Source organism: Pteropus medius, unplaced genomic scaffold (genome assembly GCF_902729225.1).
Source record: "Pteropus medius unplaced genomic scaffold, Ma_sr-lr_union100, whole genome shotgun sequence".
Lineage (NCBI taxonomy): Eukaryota > Metazoa > Chordata > Mammalia > Chiroptera > Pteropodidae > Pteropus > Pteropus medius.
In genome coordinates this window covers 4,756,032-4,772,130 of record NW_024344241.1, presented here as the reverse complement: position 1 = coordinate 4,772,130, position 16,099 = coordinate 4,756,032, and the positions used below count along the sequence as shown (strand labels likewise).

The 16,099-nt window shown below is 38.7% G+C and overlaps 1 protein-coding gene and 1 non-coding gene across 4 annotated transcripts in view; both read right to left on the bottom strand.

The window, feature by feature from the left end:
• LYRM4 (LYR motif containing 4) overlaps positions 1-16,099 on the bottom strand; it is a 136,930-nt gene that overhangs the window by 39,189 nt on the left and 81,642 nt on the right. The window lies entirely within an intron of this gene.
• On the bottom strand, positions 12,737-12,898 carry LOC120607748 (U1 spliceosomal RNA). The gene has a single exon (XR_005654229.1). It is a non-coding gene; the product is annotated as a U1 spliceosomal RNA (small nuclear RNA).

Below are 16,099 nucleotides of genomic sequence, written 5' to 3'. Positions count from 1 at the left end.
GAGAGGCAGAATGGCAGGCTCGATCATGACATTTCTACAGAAACGTGGTAACTACAGAAAGCACAGTGAGATAAGCAATGCTTACCTACCACTTCAAGTACACAACAAGTTAGTATTCTGGCTTTAGTCACAATTATGTCAAATTAGTTCAAGTCTGAGGCAAGCTTTTCTTGCTCCTTATTATATTTGCCTCCCCTTAGTTGTTTCTCTATTTGAACAAAGGAAAGGAAATGCAATTATGATAAGTAGGGATATTATGTCATTTTGCAGAAGAAAATGAGGTTTATAAAGATTAAGAAGCGTGCTCAATTTTATACAGCTAATATGTGACAGAGCCAGGACCAAAAAGGAGCCAGAACTAAAACCCAGAGTTGGATAGAACGTCGAAGTCAACGCTCCTCACCATTGTGATGGTGAGGGCTATGGATGCAGTCTTTCTCTGGCACAGCTAAGGTCTTCCTGCCCACAAATAAAAGCTTCATTTAAAGAGAAAGTAATATGACCCTAGTCATTAGGAGAGGAAAAAAAAAAAATCACAGGAGAGATGGCTGCTAAGGACGAAAAAAGAATAAACTTAAAATGTCATGCATATTCATATGAAATGGTATAAAACAACAGCAAGGTCACCAATATGACTTTAATAAACACTCATTACATGTGCCTTCATCTATACCCATGGCTTCATTACCAATGCTATGACAGCAGTGACTCTTAAGTCTATATTTCTAGACCAGACTTATCTCTTAAGTCTCCAAACTAGCATCTTCAGTCTTTAAATTATCTCCAGAGTTCATCCATTCTTTCCCGCTCCTATTGTCACCCTCTTCCCTCAGCCTTCAAATTATCTCTTGCTTGGATTAGATCTTCTATCTGGACCTATGCCTCCATTATAAACACTCAACAATTCTTTTCATTACTGCAGTTCCTCTAGCACTTATTTTAGATGCTGTCACTTCACTGCTTAAAGTATTCGAATCTGCTCTCACTGCATATAGTGCTTAGCACACTGTATTCATACTTGCCTGCCTCATTAGACTGCAAGCTGCCTGAGCACAGGGTGCATCTCAGTCACCTGTATAGCGCTAGCCAGTAAGCTTAGTGGTAGTGTGGGGGCATTTCTTCCCTTGTTGGCCCTAGTAGACAAACGTCTGTGAGGTAAATAAACTGTCAAAGTGCTGAGTGACCCCTTATTAACACCCTGTCCTTACAGAGATTAGACCTTATTTGGATTGAAGAACAGGCCCGTGCATCTATCTCACATCTCATGCTATCTGAGGTAGGTATCGTTATTACCATTTTTATCAGTAAGAAAATGCAGAGTAGTTAAATGTGATAATTTATCTAAGGTCACAGAGCTGGTAAAGGGAGAGCAAGGATTCAAATCCAAGTGCTCACTTAACCAGTAGCACTAGGCAATACCTGGAGTACTTGTTAAATGCAGGTTCCCAGGCCCCACATACTAAACTTGTGGTGGCTGAGACTATATTGGTTGCCCATTCCCAGCTGCTCTTTCTTTGCCTCCTTCCATCCCAACAAATCCTCCTGTAAACCTCAGTGGTTCAGCCTCCCGTAAACCTCAGAAAAGACAGGCCTATCTCTAGCCCCATGGTGTCAACCTTCATTGATCTACGCCAATCATGATGTTCTCAATCTACCTGCCTACTGAACAGTTTGGGCACAATCATATACTACAACCCTGGTAATTGTGACTAGGAGGGAGGATGGCTGGAACCTTCTGGAAAAGGTTTCCTTACTCTTAAAAAAAGACACAAGTCAGAGACTTTCCTTTTTATTTTTACTGCTGGATATTGCCAAGCTGGAGCCAGGAGGGCTAAGGGCCACGGAATGAACGAACCCTAGACTTGTTATATCAAGTAGCCCCAACACCTTCTCATGTCAGGTATTTGCAGGGAGAGAGCAACCACCAAAGATGGTTACTTTGGATCAGTTTGCCAAAAAATGGGACGGCATACGAGAAGACAGCATGAAGATTGATCAAATGATCTCGCTACCATTTCTCTTCCCAGAGGCAGTGGCTTCTCCTGGTTGGGAGACAACCCCCTCTTGGCCTACAATAAGCCATAATCACTGGTAATACTGAGTAAGTTTGAGGTTGATGCTTTAATGATGCTCTTAATTGGGTGAAAGGTAAGCTCTGCTATGATGTTTGTGTTTGAGTCAAAAATTTTTTTTAGCAATTTTAATATATATTTATGTTCTATGCGAACTCTTTTTATTACCTCAACCAAACAAAGATGTGTGGGATTTTCTTTACTTTAACCAGTTAAACTATTTCCAGGAAGTAAACATGTGCAGTCAGTCTAGCTGATGTTATAATATTTTAACCTGAACTTGCGCACGGTACTAGATTAGGCTACCAATAAAAAATGGATTCAGTTTCACTCAAAATGCCTGTGACCACAGGTAGCAGTGTTCCCTTTCCCTGAGAACTGGGGATCAATGTGAAGTTATGGTTTAAATCGTGTCTTATCAGTATCCACAAAACATATTGCCCTAAGCAAAAAAAGTCCTTGGATTTTCTTCACCAAATTTTATATATGCTCATATGACTGTTTTATAAACGGATAACTTTTAATCTTTGTTTGAAGGAAGACAGGAAACAAGGATACAAAATTCATAGTCATAAAATATTTCAATGCGGAGAAGTAGGGCTTGTTCATCTTCTCTCCCCAGTGGTGACTTCTTCATGTTAGCAAGTAAAGGTAGGCACCGGTGAACTAGGGGATAAGTTATCCCCTTCTGTCTCACCGCTCCTTTCTCTTTTATTTTTCCAAAGAAATAACAGTGTGGAACTTTGTTAAACCAAATTCTCCTGTAAGCCCCAGAAGCTCTAGGTCTCATTAATAAGCTACATTGATAAGAGGTTATTATCTGACTTTTGTAAATTAATTAGCAGCTAAGGTTGGAGAGACTTCCTTCCCATGTGGACGGAGTGGCTTAAGTGGGGAAGCCAGGAGACGGGGCTTTTCAGTGACACTTGGACTACACCAGGAAAACAACTACTGTCTTCTTATAGTTCCTGGAATGTGCCAAGCTCTTCAGCACTCAGGGTCTCTGCACAGTCTGTCTCCCCCACTATCCCCGCACGGATACTTGCCCTTCCCCATCCTCCCCTTAACTCACCTCTACTCATCGCCAGGTCCCAGATTAAATGTTACTTGCTCAGAGAAGATATCCATGATTGGCGTCCCTTGTCATCTCAGGCAGCCCTCGTTAACAGAACCTAATTCTGCTTATGGTGATATATTCATCTGTGTGCTTAACTGTTTAATGTCTGTTTTCTCAGACTGAGAGCTCCTGAGAGTAGGGGCCGTTCTTATTATTGTTTACTCCTCCGTGCCTTGTACTGTATCGAGCGGGAATTTATTGAAAACATGAAACATAAAGCAGTAGCAAAGGCCTTTATAAGCCTAAGGCTATGAGATACTTGCAGTTTAGTAGGGGGCTGACTTCACATGCTATAATGGGCCATGAGTTAGAACTCAGATTTTAGTCTTGATCCGTGTGTACACTTGAACTGTCACCCAGAACAAGTCACCGTGCCGTCTAAATGTTTTCAAGTACAAAACATAGATAAAAAAATGAGAAAGCTAATTAATTATGGAAAAGGTTTTTCTTTTAATGGAAAAAAAATTTCAGATTACTAGACAGGTAATAACCTTTACCTAGTGAGGAAAGACAGACAGACAGACAGACAGACAGACTTTGCGCCACACACACACACACGCACACACACACACACACACACACACACACACCTCTCTTTACAACAACCAAGAAATCAACTCTACCAAAACTATAGCAACAATAATTACTGAAAATGATAACCTCTTATGTGAAATCATTTTCTATTGATATGTAAGATATATGATGAAATAACTGCTAATTAAACCTATAAATATATAAGTACCGTCTCATTTATAATATACTTCCAAATATAAAATTAAATGTGAGTTTTGGATTTCTTTTCAGAACTTGTTCCATTTCTTAATTATCTAGAATAGTTCCTTTAACAAAATTTCATTTTTTTGACATGTTTGATATAACAAAACTGTACTTTACACTGAAATTTTGTATTAATTATTACATTTTTTAGAGTTTTAGGATGACACCATGTTTCAGATAAATGGTTGGTTTAGTAATATTTAGCCAATTTAGCTTTCTGTTGGATGTACAATCCTGAGTGTTCATTATTAACTCAGTGAAACTTCATTAATCTGTGACATTTTTCAGGCTTTCAAAAATATAAGTGAAATAGGTACAAATATGGCGATATTAAATAATATTATAGATATATATATAAAATGAAGACAATAAAATGAAGATGTGAAAGAAACCACACTACATGGGAAGAGCATGCTAACAAAGAAGCACTACAACAGTAAGCCTTCCTATAAAAAGTTTTTCACTCCAAGCCTCTTACAGTATTTTACCACCATTAGCCCATTAATTCTTCTAGGTGCTGAGGACATGTTATCAAGGATTGGTGTCTGGCTTGTTATCTTAGACATTGAGGTGGAGGCTAGGGAGACATCAGTTGGTTTAACCAAGGTCACACAGCATGTCACAACAGCATTCTTAGATGTCGCATTTCAGTCACAGCTGAAACCACTGACTGCTTTTCCAGACATTCTCCAAGTCTTCTTTGTGGGGGGCAAGAAGGAAAGAATCAGAAACTGTGAAGTAACCCTCATCATCCAGTTTACCTCATCTATTTAATTATTAAATATCCTAGGATTATGAGATACACTAGGTTGATAGGAAAAGTAGTCTACACATCTTAGTACATCTTACGAAAAAAAAATGTAGCCCTGGAATCTTTCATTGCTGTGGGGATTTTGTATCAGAGGTTCTTCTTAAAGTAAATTTGGGTGAGTGGTTTGGGTTTCAAATAAGACTTTCCCCCTTAGCTATGATTGGAATAATAAAAATATGAGATAACAGAAAGTTTGGAGCCAATGTTCCCCTAAAATTAAACATAAATATTTAGAAATGTAAAAATCAGACACACAATTCAATTTAAAATCATACGTGTACATGCGTGCATTCACAGTACTAAGTCTGTCACTCCAATCAATGATTTCCTATAAGTAAAATATACATTACTTAAAAGTAATGCTATATGATTAAACTATCTGCTAAAATATTCCATAATCAAACACACATTGAAACATAAATGTAATAGTCTGAAATGTTTGATGATTTATTCTTAAATTGAGAAAGGTAAGATATCTTTTTATTTTCTTCATTATGATTAAATTAACACTTTAAAATTTTACTTTTTCTTAATTAAATATATTCCTTCCTTTCTTTAGCTTTACTCTTTTTGTCTATTCTCTCAGATATCTCTTTTTCCATACAACGATACATGTAAAATGTCTTCATGGCCTTGAATAAGAAAGAAACAAAGAGAATAAGCTACAAAGGAAAAAAATAAATATAAGTAATGCTAAAAACTCTAGGATGAATGTAGAAAAGGGCAAACGTTGAACATCAAACACAGAAGCAGACGAGCAAAGCAGCATGCCTCTGGCCTGAGTCCTTATTGACTTTCAGATATTCACCCTTCTTTCAGGCTACAGTAATATGGGGTATTGAGAGGCAAGTAATGTGCCACAGCCCATCTGCTCTATTGTAAGTATGGAAAATCCTAGTACATCAGTCAAAGCTCGATATACAAGCTTTGTGGGAGGCAAGTGATTGTTAATGGTGGTGAACCAGCACATGCTGTGCAAAGTCTTGACCTTTACTCTCTAAGTTTCTAATGGCATACTAATAAATACAGGAATCAACCACTTCTGCCCTCCTTGTAATTCTTTCTTTTTTGGAGTCTGATTTTGCTTGATTACAGCACTGTTTTCCTTCTGTTTAGCCAGGTCTAGGGAGAAGGCTATCAGACCTGGGTTCAAGCCCTAGCTTTGTCATTTACTAGTTGGTTAAATTAACTTTGCTTCAGCAACATCCTACGTAAAACGGAGATAACACCATGATCCTTACTTCATAGGAATGTGAAAACTAAGCTACGTAAAACCCCGAGCACAATGCCTGGTACATAGCAAGCACTTATTACCTATATGCATAATTATTCTTTCTCTCTGCTCTCTCCTTTGGCCATTGCAAAAAGCATGTGAGGTACCAAATGCACATGTGCTTTGTAAATAGTAGAGACCAAACATTTATTAGTTCACTTCAACTCCCAGTGTCCAGGTTTCCCTTACGAGAGCATGACTCCTACCTGTTCAGGCTCTGACAGCTTTCTCACGTTCTAGAACTATAGCTGAAGAAATTAGGTTCACTAAAACTGGAGTCCTCATTGTGTCTCTGGATTCTGCTCCTGTTCTTGGGTTTAGTTTCCAAATAATGCACCCATTATGAGAGTGCCACAGCACTCTCTTCAGTGTCTCCTTCTCTCCATTCCTGATTTTTGATCTTAAATTTAAGCCCCTATCCTCTCATTACTGCATTCTTGCAGTAGCTCACCAACCAGTTCAGCCGACTCCTCTCTCATCCCTGTCCACATGGGTACACACAAGGCATGACTAGATGTGACCTGTCCTTATTTAATTTCCTACCCAAATCTAGAGTAGCAATAAAATGCCTTTTCAGTAACTCAAATCTCTTCCTGGCCCATCTACCTTTTTTATTTTTTTTTTACTTTATTAAAATTATTGAGGTGACATTGATTAATAAAATCAAATAGGTTTTAAGTGTACAATTCAATAATATGTCATATGTATATTGCATTGTGTTTTACCACTCAAAGTTAAAATTCCTTCTGCCACCAAAGATTTGACACCCTCCCTCCCCCGCTTACCCATCTTTTTAACCTGGTATACCACTATTCCTTCATAGGTGCTCACAGGGCAGAGAACATATTTAGCAGATCCTACTTGCCCATTGCTTTCTTCCTTCAGCATCCTTGCTGGAAATATTCTCCCCGGCTCACATATGCCAATTCCACCCATTTTTAAGTCCTTGAGCAAATGACTCTTTGAATAAAAGTGCTTATCCTGCCCCAAATGATATATCATCTCCTGTTATCAATTCTCCTATCATTTTATTAGGAGGTGACATGGTCTGACAGAAAACGCATGGGCTCTGAAATCAGAAAGGCTTGTTTCTAAATCCTGGCTTAATATGCTAGCTGTACAACTAGGGGAAGATTATTCTCTGAATGTTTGATCCCTTATCTATAAAATGGGATAATAACACCTACCTCGTAGGATTACCATGGTAATTAAATGCATATAAAGTATCAAGTAGAGTCCCTAGGACACATGGAGAGACTTGATAAATGTAAGCTAATTTTTCCATGGCCTTGCCAACTGATATTTTTCACTTTCACTTTCTAGAATTATCTATGTTGTTATTTCATCTCCCTGGCTGGATGGTAGCTCCAGGAAGGCAGTTGCTGTGGGACTCACTGTTGTACTTCCCACAGCACCTCACATAGCTCCCCAAACACAGAAGGTGATACACACATACTTAACGAATGAATGAAAGCATGGTTACAATATTCTTCCCAACACAAATCACTGGTATTACTGACTGCGTGAATTGGAAAGGACCTTAGAAATAAATCACTAACAATTTCATCTTAGAGATGAGTAAACGATATAAATCACAGAAGTTAAATGACTTGCCCTATGGTTAGTATGCAGGTAACAGTGGCAGACTCTTAGCTCTGTGCTTTTCCCCCTCCGCCACGGTGCTTCAATGATCAACGGGACATTGCTGGCATGTATGTGATACCAAAAGCATTTCTTAGGAAAATGTTCCCACCCACATAATTTATGCCCCTTGGGGAAACATCCACAGGAAATCAGCAATTTGTAATCTGATAACACATTCCTGGTATCTCAGTGCCTGGCATAACATACTAGATTAAATAAGGAATCAGAACTGGCTTTTAATAATCTTTCACCCTTCTAATCTAAAAAATAAGTATATCCCACTATCTTCTTTGGTAAAAATGTCCCTTCAGAGAGAACAAATGGCGGAGGTAAATGAAATAATGAAGAAGGTGTCCTTTCTCTGGCTTGTACCATTATGCTGCCCCTCACTCCTCTAGCTGTTCACCTCTTGTCTGCACCCTTCCTCTCACACTCTTTGAAAGGTCTTGTTTCCTCACTGCCTGAGTTGACTACTAGCTAATCTCATGATCCAGTTAAAACTACCATGTTAATGGGAACGGAGCCCAGGTAATCAGATGTTAATTGTGTCCTCCTGGAGATTTTCTCCTTTTTCCTTCTACTCCATTAAGGCTGGGTAAGGCCAGGTCAGAAGGCTAATAATGTAATGTGGTTGGGCCAATGCTCTACCCACTGCCCTATGATGATGAACCTGATGGCGGGTAAAAAGAAAGGTATAAAGAGCTGATTATATAATAAAAGGATTTAGTATTTTATTTATCTCCCGATCACTGATGTAACAACTACATGTGGTATGTCCTTAATAGGATACTTAAGACCTGTGGGCTCTCAGTTTCCTTAAGGTTAGGAGAGTGTTTGCCTAACTTTGCCTCTCTGTGGTCCCACGATTGCCACAACATAGTATGTTTTCCAGTTTCGCTTCTGTTGAACCTTTGATAATCTGAAACATGACTAAGACCCCAGACTACAACACAGTGTGTTGATGGACAAGTCTGGTGGAAAAGCTAGCATTGGGAAAATAAGTAGGTGAAGTGTTACTAAGAAACGTGACCTTGGGCAACTCATTTAACCTGAGAGCCTCAGTTTCCTTCTCTGTAAAAAGGGAATCATCAGTAATACTTGTGTTACCTTCCTCACAATGAATAAAAGTGACATAAAACCATGTGAAATATAATCTGACACTCTTGGTAAACCTGTGGTTTACAACAGGGCTGCTCACCAAATTCGTCTTTGTGGTCTTGAAAAAACATTCTGATGGGTAGCTGGAATTGGGAATCACTGTTATATGTATGATACTCAACAAATTCAAGTAATTACTGATATTCTATAGCTATTCATGAACACTTAAATGAAAATGACTATATATTCTGTGAATACAGAAAGATACAAAAGATTCTAATAATTCCAAAAGAGAAAAAAGAGTGTTTATCCCTTAGAAGTAGAACACCTCAGAAAAAAACGCTAAATTGCAGGAATAAAGCCTGAGAGCACCCAATACAGGCATAGTGCTCTGATTCTAAATTACTGGTTTTCCTAAATCCAGTAAAGGAAATTACCTGTTAAATGTTATCATAAATGCTGGGGCTACAACTTTTACCTAAGTTATAGAATAAACCAAGAAAAGAAGCCCTTAAATTAGATATTCTAAATCTTCAAGCCACTAATTTTAATCAATATCAGGCTGGAAGTTTTGTATTACTTTCTACTGAAACTTCTCACCCCCGTCAGGTAATTTATTAGAAATACTGATTTCATTCCATATATTCAATCTTACAAGTTCATTAAATATTAGCTTATTAAGTTAACTTTAAAACATAATTCAGTGAAATTAAACAACAGAGGGAATTCCATATAACACCTGAAAACTGACCCTAAATAAAGATTTTTAATACAGCAGCGACACCGCCTCTCACGCCCCCTACCCCGTCCCCAAGCCCTGGCGTGAGTGGGAAGGGAGTTACAAAGGGGATAATGTAGTAGATAGAGGGTAGTGTTTAGGACCTAGGATCATGCTGCACACAGATGAAACATCAGAAAACAAAACCGCAACACCTGACTTTACAGATTAAAAATATCAGGATTCACAAGTGTCTAGTAACTTAATCTAAATTATATACTTAATGTCAGAGGAGGGGCCATTAGAATTCAGGTCCCTTCACTCCGAGTCTGGGACTTTTTACAAACAATGTCATTCTAACAGGGTGGTTGGTTGAATGGATAGATGAAGAAGAGTGATATGAAAACACTGTTTCTTTTCTGTACAGAATCATTGATTCCCTATACTGCCTATTGCTACATTGATTGCTAATAACATCACAGAAATACAGGATAGATTTTCAGATTCAGTCTTTACTAGGCTATTAATTAATTTCTCAGCTATCAGGGCCACATATACAGAATAAAAGTTACTAATGCTGGTAAATTCTATCATTTTCCAATAACTGAGTCTCAATGGCTGAGTGTATGTGTTTGGAGGTGGGTGGCCATGCACACACATTATCATTTAGTAATCACACACTTTTATATGAAGATGTTGTGGAAGATAGAAGAAAACTGGGATTCTAATACTGGTTCTGACATTACCTTGCTGTGTAGTATTAGGCCTGTTTTCTTAGTAGCAAAAGATAGATAGCCTGTCCTAGCTACTTTGAAGGTTAAAATGATAATGCATATGACAGCACTTAGGAAAGCATTAAGCAAAGCATAACAAAATCTTTGGTATGTTATAACTCTCAAATTGTGTGTGTTCCAATGTATCACACACGCTTCCTGTGAAATATCAGCTGATTTCTATGGCTACGAAAAAGGGCTTAGAGAAAAGTCTTGAGATATCTTTGGAGGCAGGCTGGAAAACCAGATGTTCTTACTGAGTTCTCTAGTGGTACGCAGATTTATAATCTTGGTCATTCAATAGTGAATTCTTCAATAGGACTGTATCATCTATCTTCTAGAGTGTCTATCAAAACAGGAGGCAAAGGTAAAGACTGAAAAACTCTTATGAAATCCAAGACAACAGAGCTACATTGCTAGCTCTGAGGAGGAAGACTATGCCCCAGAGCTGCAGCCTAAATTCAAGGTGAAAGGCAGTCGCCCACAAGCCAAGGCTCATGGACAGCCCTTCTCAGCAGAGTGACACACAAGGCCTAGGGCAGCTGAGTGCCCTGGGAAAGGTGCTTTGGCCACAGGTGCTTGCTAATGGCCAGGTCTCTGTGGGGACAAGGCAGGAACTCTGCCCATGGCAGCAGGGGTGTTCCAAATGAAGAGAATGGAAGCAATTATTTCAAATAGCGCATTAGCCTGTTTCAGCAAAGGAAAGCAAAGACCAAGTAGCAAAAGTGAAAGTCAGAAGCTGCCACTACATACTGAAAGACTTCTTTTCTCGGTGAGACAGGACAGGTGAACTGCTGGGTATCTCTGCAGAGCTGCCTCATTTCTCCAGTTGTCATTAGAATAAATCCCCATTCCAGATCTGTTCCCTGCAACCGGAACTTCTGAACATCTTACTATCTGTTTCAGGCAAACAGAAGATATTCCAGTTCCGGAGGGAGAGAAATCCTGCCTGCTACAAGGCGGTCCTGACTTCCTAGAAGCAGCTCCAGCTGCTTGCAAACCATTAAGGGTTTCAAATCACAACAAATGTCACAGTAATATCACAAGACTTTCCTCTACCCTCCTACTCCAGGCTAAACCTATGTTTTTGAAAGAAAAAGAAAAAACACTCTTCCAGTATTTTGTATTCTGCCTTGTGAATAAGACTAAAGTGAAGATAAGTCCACCAGCTATAACTCACCCTTTAAACTCAGATAAACAGCACAGAACTGCAAGTTCAGAGTTTGTGACCCTTACAAAACAGAGAAAAGCATTCTTTTGTTCTCTTAAAATCGTACAGCTATCTGCTCATTTATAAATAGACAGAGTGAAGGCCTTACAGCATGAGACCGTATTTTTCCCTAAAGTATCAAGAATAACCAATGGCAAAAGTTACCGCTTAATGCCTAAATTTTATTTTATGACTGATAATTTCATTTAAAAACCACCATTTAAGTGAATAAGAACTTAGATTATCTGGTGAGGACTATGACGCATTACTCTGATAATTAGTACTTTATTACCAGGCTCAGGTTGTAATTTATTTAATATATGAAGGTAGATACACAGCAACTATTTCTCACATTATTAGATATTCACAGCCAGTTAACATTATAAAATGTTCTTGGCATGAGCTCTGCAAACAAGAAGCAACTAAATAGTGTCTAAACTTAAAAAAAAAAAAACCCTGAAATTTTATATTTACAACAGTATGTTTTAACTAAAGAAGAAATCCTGCAGGTTACTTTAAAATAAAAACAACCCAGCAAAATTCCCAGAGGTGGCATTTAGCAGTGAGGTTTGGTTTTCATTTCATCTGGCTTAATAATGAAAACATGAAGGATGGCTCCCGATTTCTCCAAGATCAACATATTAATCCATTTAAAGAAATGCCACAGGAGGCTGTCCCTGTTTTTCTTTAGAAGACAGATTTAGTTTGCTCTTGCTTAAAATTGAATGTATCTCTCAATTTTAACAGTGCCTGAGCCAGAGCAGGGTGACATGAGCTGGATTTAAATCAAGCATGTGGGCAAAGATGGCAGTGAGATCACCCCAGCCCGCTGGAAGGCGGGTGGCTTCAGCACAGATGGCAGGCCTTGCTGACAGTGGTGACATCTGATGAAGAGAGGATACAGGTCTTTGTAAAGAGGGTCAGCACTAAACTCCAAGGCAGCAACAACACAAAGCAACCCCACTGTTTACTACTGGGAAACAATCAGAGGGAAGAAAAAAGATGAAAAAATAGTCCCCATTCTTTCAAAGTTTGTGTGTGTGTGTGTGTGTGTGTGTGTGTGTCTGTATTTATGCATGAATGCACACGTGTGTATATTTTGCATGTATAGATATTCCTCAACTTATGATGGTGTTATATCCAAATAAACCCATAAGCTGAAAATGTAAGTAAAAAATATATTAATGTACTTTACCTACCAAACATCATACCTTATCCTAGCCTTCCTCTTTTTTTTTCCATATAAGGGAGAACATGAATGCAGACCCTACTACCACAAATTATGGAGTCGAGTTTCCCATAATTGGGGAAATCGCAGGGGTCAGCACGCCCAGAGTGTGATGGGTGAGTCTTGCCCTGTGAAAACCACCTTCATTATCATGGTATCTCCCTGCCAGGTACGTATAGCCTAGACTTCCTTAACTGTGATCAAAACACACAGGCCTACAGTTAGGTAAAATCAAGTAACACTGTAAATATTCTTAGTCTATCAGTTGTTTGTTTACTCTTGTGATCACGTGGCTTACTGGAAGCTCTGTTCCACCATGAGAAGACTGTACTGTACATTGCTAGCCGAGGAAAAGATCAAAATTCAAAATGTGAGGTACAGTAAGTCCTCACTTAACATCATCAATAGGTTCTTGGATATGGCAACGTTAAAGGAAACAACATATAATAAACCCATTTTATCAGAGGTTAACTGATATAAACAAGTTAAGTTCCGACGGCATATTTCTTTTCTTTTTTTTTAATTAAGTTTATTGGGGTAACATTGGTTAATACAATTATATACTTTTCAGGTGTACATTATAATTTAACATCTGTATATTCTATTGTGTGTTTACCACCCAAAGTCTAGTTTCCTTCAGCTACCATATATTTGATCTCCTTTACCCACTTCGCCCTCCCCTAGCCCCTATATTTGACCCCCTTGCCTGTCTACCTCCCCTCTCTTCCCCCATCTCCTACTCTCTGGTAACCACTACCATTGTCCATGTCCATGAGTCTCTGTTTGTTTGTCCTGCTCATTTGATGCTTTTAGGTTTATATCCCACATATAAGTGATATCATGCGATTTTCAACTTTTTCTGTCTGGCTTATTTCACTTGGCATGATTATTTCGAGGTCCATCCATGTTGTCCCAAATGGCAGTATTTCATCTCTTCTTATGGCTGAGTAATATTCCATTGTATATATGTACCACAGCTTCTTTAGCCAATCATCTATTGTAGGACACTTCGGTTGCTTCCATGTCCTGGCCACTGTGAATTATGCTGCTATGAACATTGGTGTGCAGATATCTTTATGGACATGAGTTTTCAAGTCTTTGGGGTAAATACCGAGTAGAGGGATTGCTGGATCATATGGTAGATCATATGGTAGATCAATTCTTAGTTTTTTGAGGAACTTCTATACTGTTTTCCACAGTGGCTGTACCAATTTGCAGTTCCACCAGCAATGTATGAATGTTCCATTTTCTCTGCATCCTCTCCAATATTTGTAATTACTTGTCCTGTTGATTATAGTTATTCTAATAGGTGTGAGGTGGTATCTCATTGATGGCATATTTCTGGTCATGAAAACATCACCAAACTTCTAAATAAAGAACCCAAACATTTCTAATATTAAACACTGAAATAAATGTGAACCATATATACATTTAAGAAAGATGAATAAAAACAAGTAAGATAATTCTTTTTTCAACCCATTTATTCCCAGTTCAGCATTGCGGTCGTCCAGAGCCTATCCTGGCATCTCAAGACACAAGGTGGGACCCACCCTAAACAAGGCCATCACAGGGCGTACTCACACACATCCCATAGTCACCAAGACTGGGACGATGTAGACATGGCAATGCATTTCACATATAGATCTTTGGGATGTGGGAGGAAACTGGAGTCTTTGGAGGAAACCCTCACAGACATGGAGAGAATGTGCAAACTCCACACAGACAGTGGCCCTGGATGGAACTGATTTCTTTTTTCATCATTATAACAAAATGACTTTGAATGAAATGATACTCAACAAAATGACATTACTCGAGGACTTGCTTTATGGTTTTTACTGAACGTATATCACTTTTACACCATTGTAAAGTTGAAAACAATCAAAATTCGAACTATCAGAAGTTGAAGACAGTCTGTATATTAGTGTGTGTGTGTATGGATTGTGTATTTATATATGTACATACATATATATGTGTTTTTATAGATGTAAGAGTAATCAATCAATATTTCAAAGCATTTCAAGAAGCATAAGCAAATATGAACAGAAGAAAACCTTTGGCAGGTACTCTTGGCAATGAAAATTTACCCTGAACATAATGTCACAGGCCAGCATTGATAACAATATTCTTTTCTAAAGCGCCTGGCACAGAATGAGATAAATTGGCGATATGGAGGTTTTTTTCCCTCTGGCCTACAGTTCTTAAGGTTATGCCCATCAAGCAGAAGTCTAAATGATCACTGCCATTGTCTTTGCTAGGTTGGAAGAGAGTCAAATCCAGAAGAAACAAAGATTTCTAGAGGCGACATGCCCATCAGTTTGAGCAGGAGTTTTTCAAAGGTCCATAATTTTAGTGAAATGTAGGTTGGACGAAGCCATCAGGACCCTCATTGTGTAGGTAGGTCCAGAACGTAACACCCAGCTGGGCCACATTAGGAAATAAGGAGCAGATAAATTCTAATGCTAATGCATGGGAAAGTTACAGTAAGATTTTCAGTAGGGAGTGACAGTCCCAGATCTGTGCCTGGGTAAGAGCCAGGTTGGAGGGCAAGGCTGCAGCCATTGTCATACTCATTCAGGAGAAATGTTGAGTAGGAAGGCAGGTCAGTGTGTGGTCTGGAGAGAGGTGTGGAGTGGAGACCTGTATTGGGGTGCTGCTGCCACTCAAGTCACACCTGAAGAGGATGAAGGTGAGTTGGGGGTGGTGGGGGCAGACTGTGGTAATGCTGGGATGAGGAGATGAGTAAAGAGACAAAGGGGACTGAGTAATGGTGAAAGGAAAGCCAGGAAAGTAGGGCTATTTCAAATAACCAGGGCAAAAGAGTTTTTAAGAGAAATAGGTCAACACATTGTCAAAAGTCAAGAGATTATGGAAGAAAAGGGTTGGAAATTACTTATAATTTTATTTATTTATTTATTTATTTATTTATTTATTTATTTATTTATTTATTTATTTATTTATTTTAAGGGCAGCATTTGGACTAAAACACTTTTAAGGGTTCTTCATTGCCTACTATCCAAACCCATCTCAGGGTCTCTCTTAGAGAAAAGCTGTCCTTTAGCCATCGACAGGTGAATATATCTTAGGTCTCAGTCTTTCCACCTCAACATTTTGCTCAAGAGTTTTCCTTAAAATTTATATCCATCTTATAACCCCCTCAAATCATCTCTCTCCTGTGAAGATTTATGGGACCTTCTCAGTCCAAAGTTCCTGATACTTCCTTTAACTTGAAAAGTATTTATCTTAATATTGGACACTGGGCAGATATTAACATAGCCATGTTCATTCAGCACATGTGCAAGGTCTTGGGGAATCTACTTCTCTTGTTGCTCACCTACTCCTTCTCTGTGGCTATCTCATTCTAAGCCATCATCTCCTAGA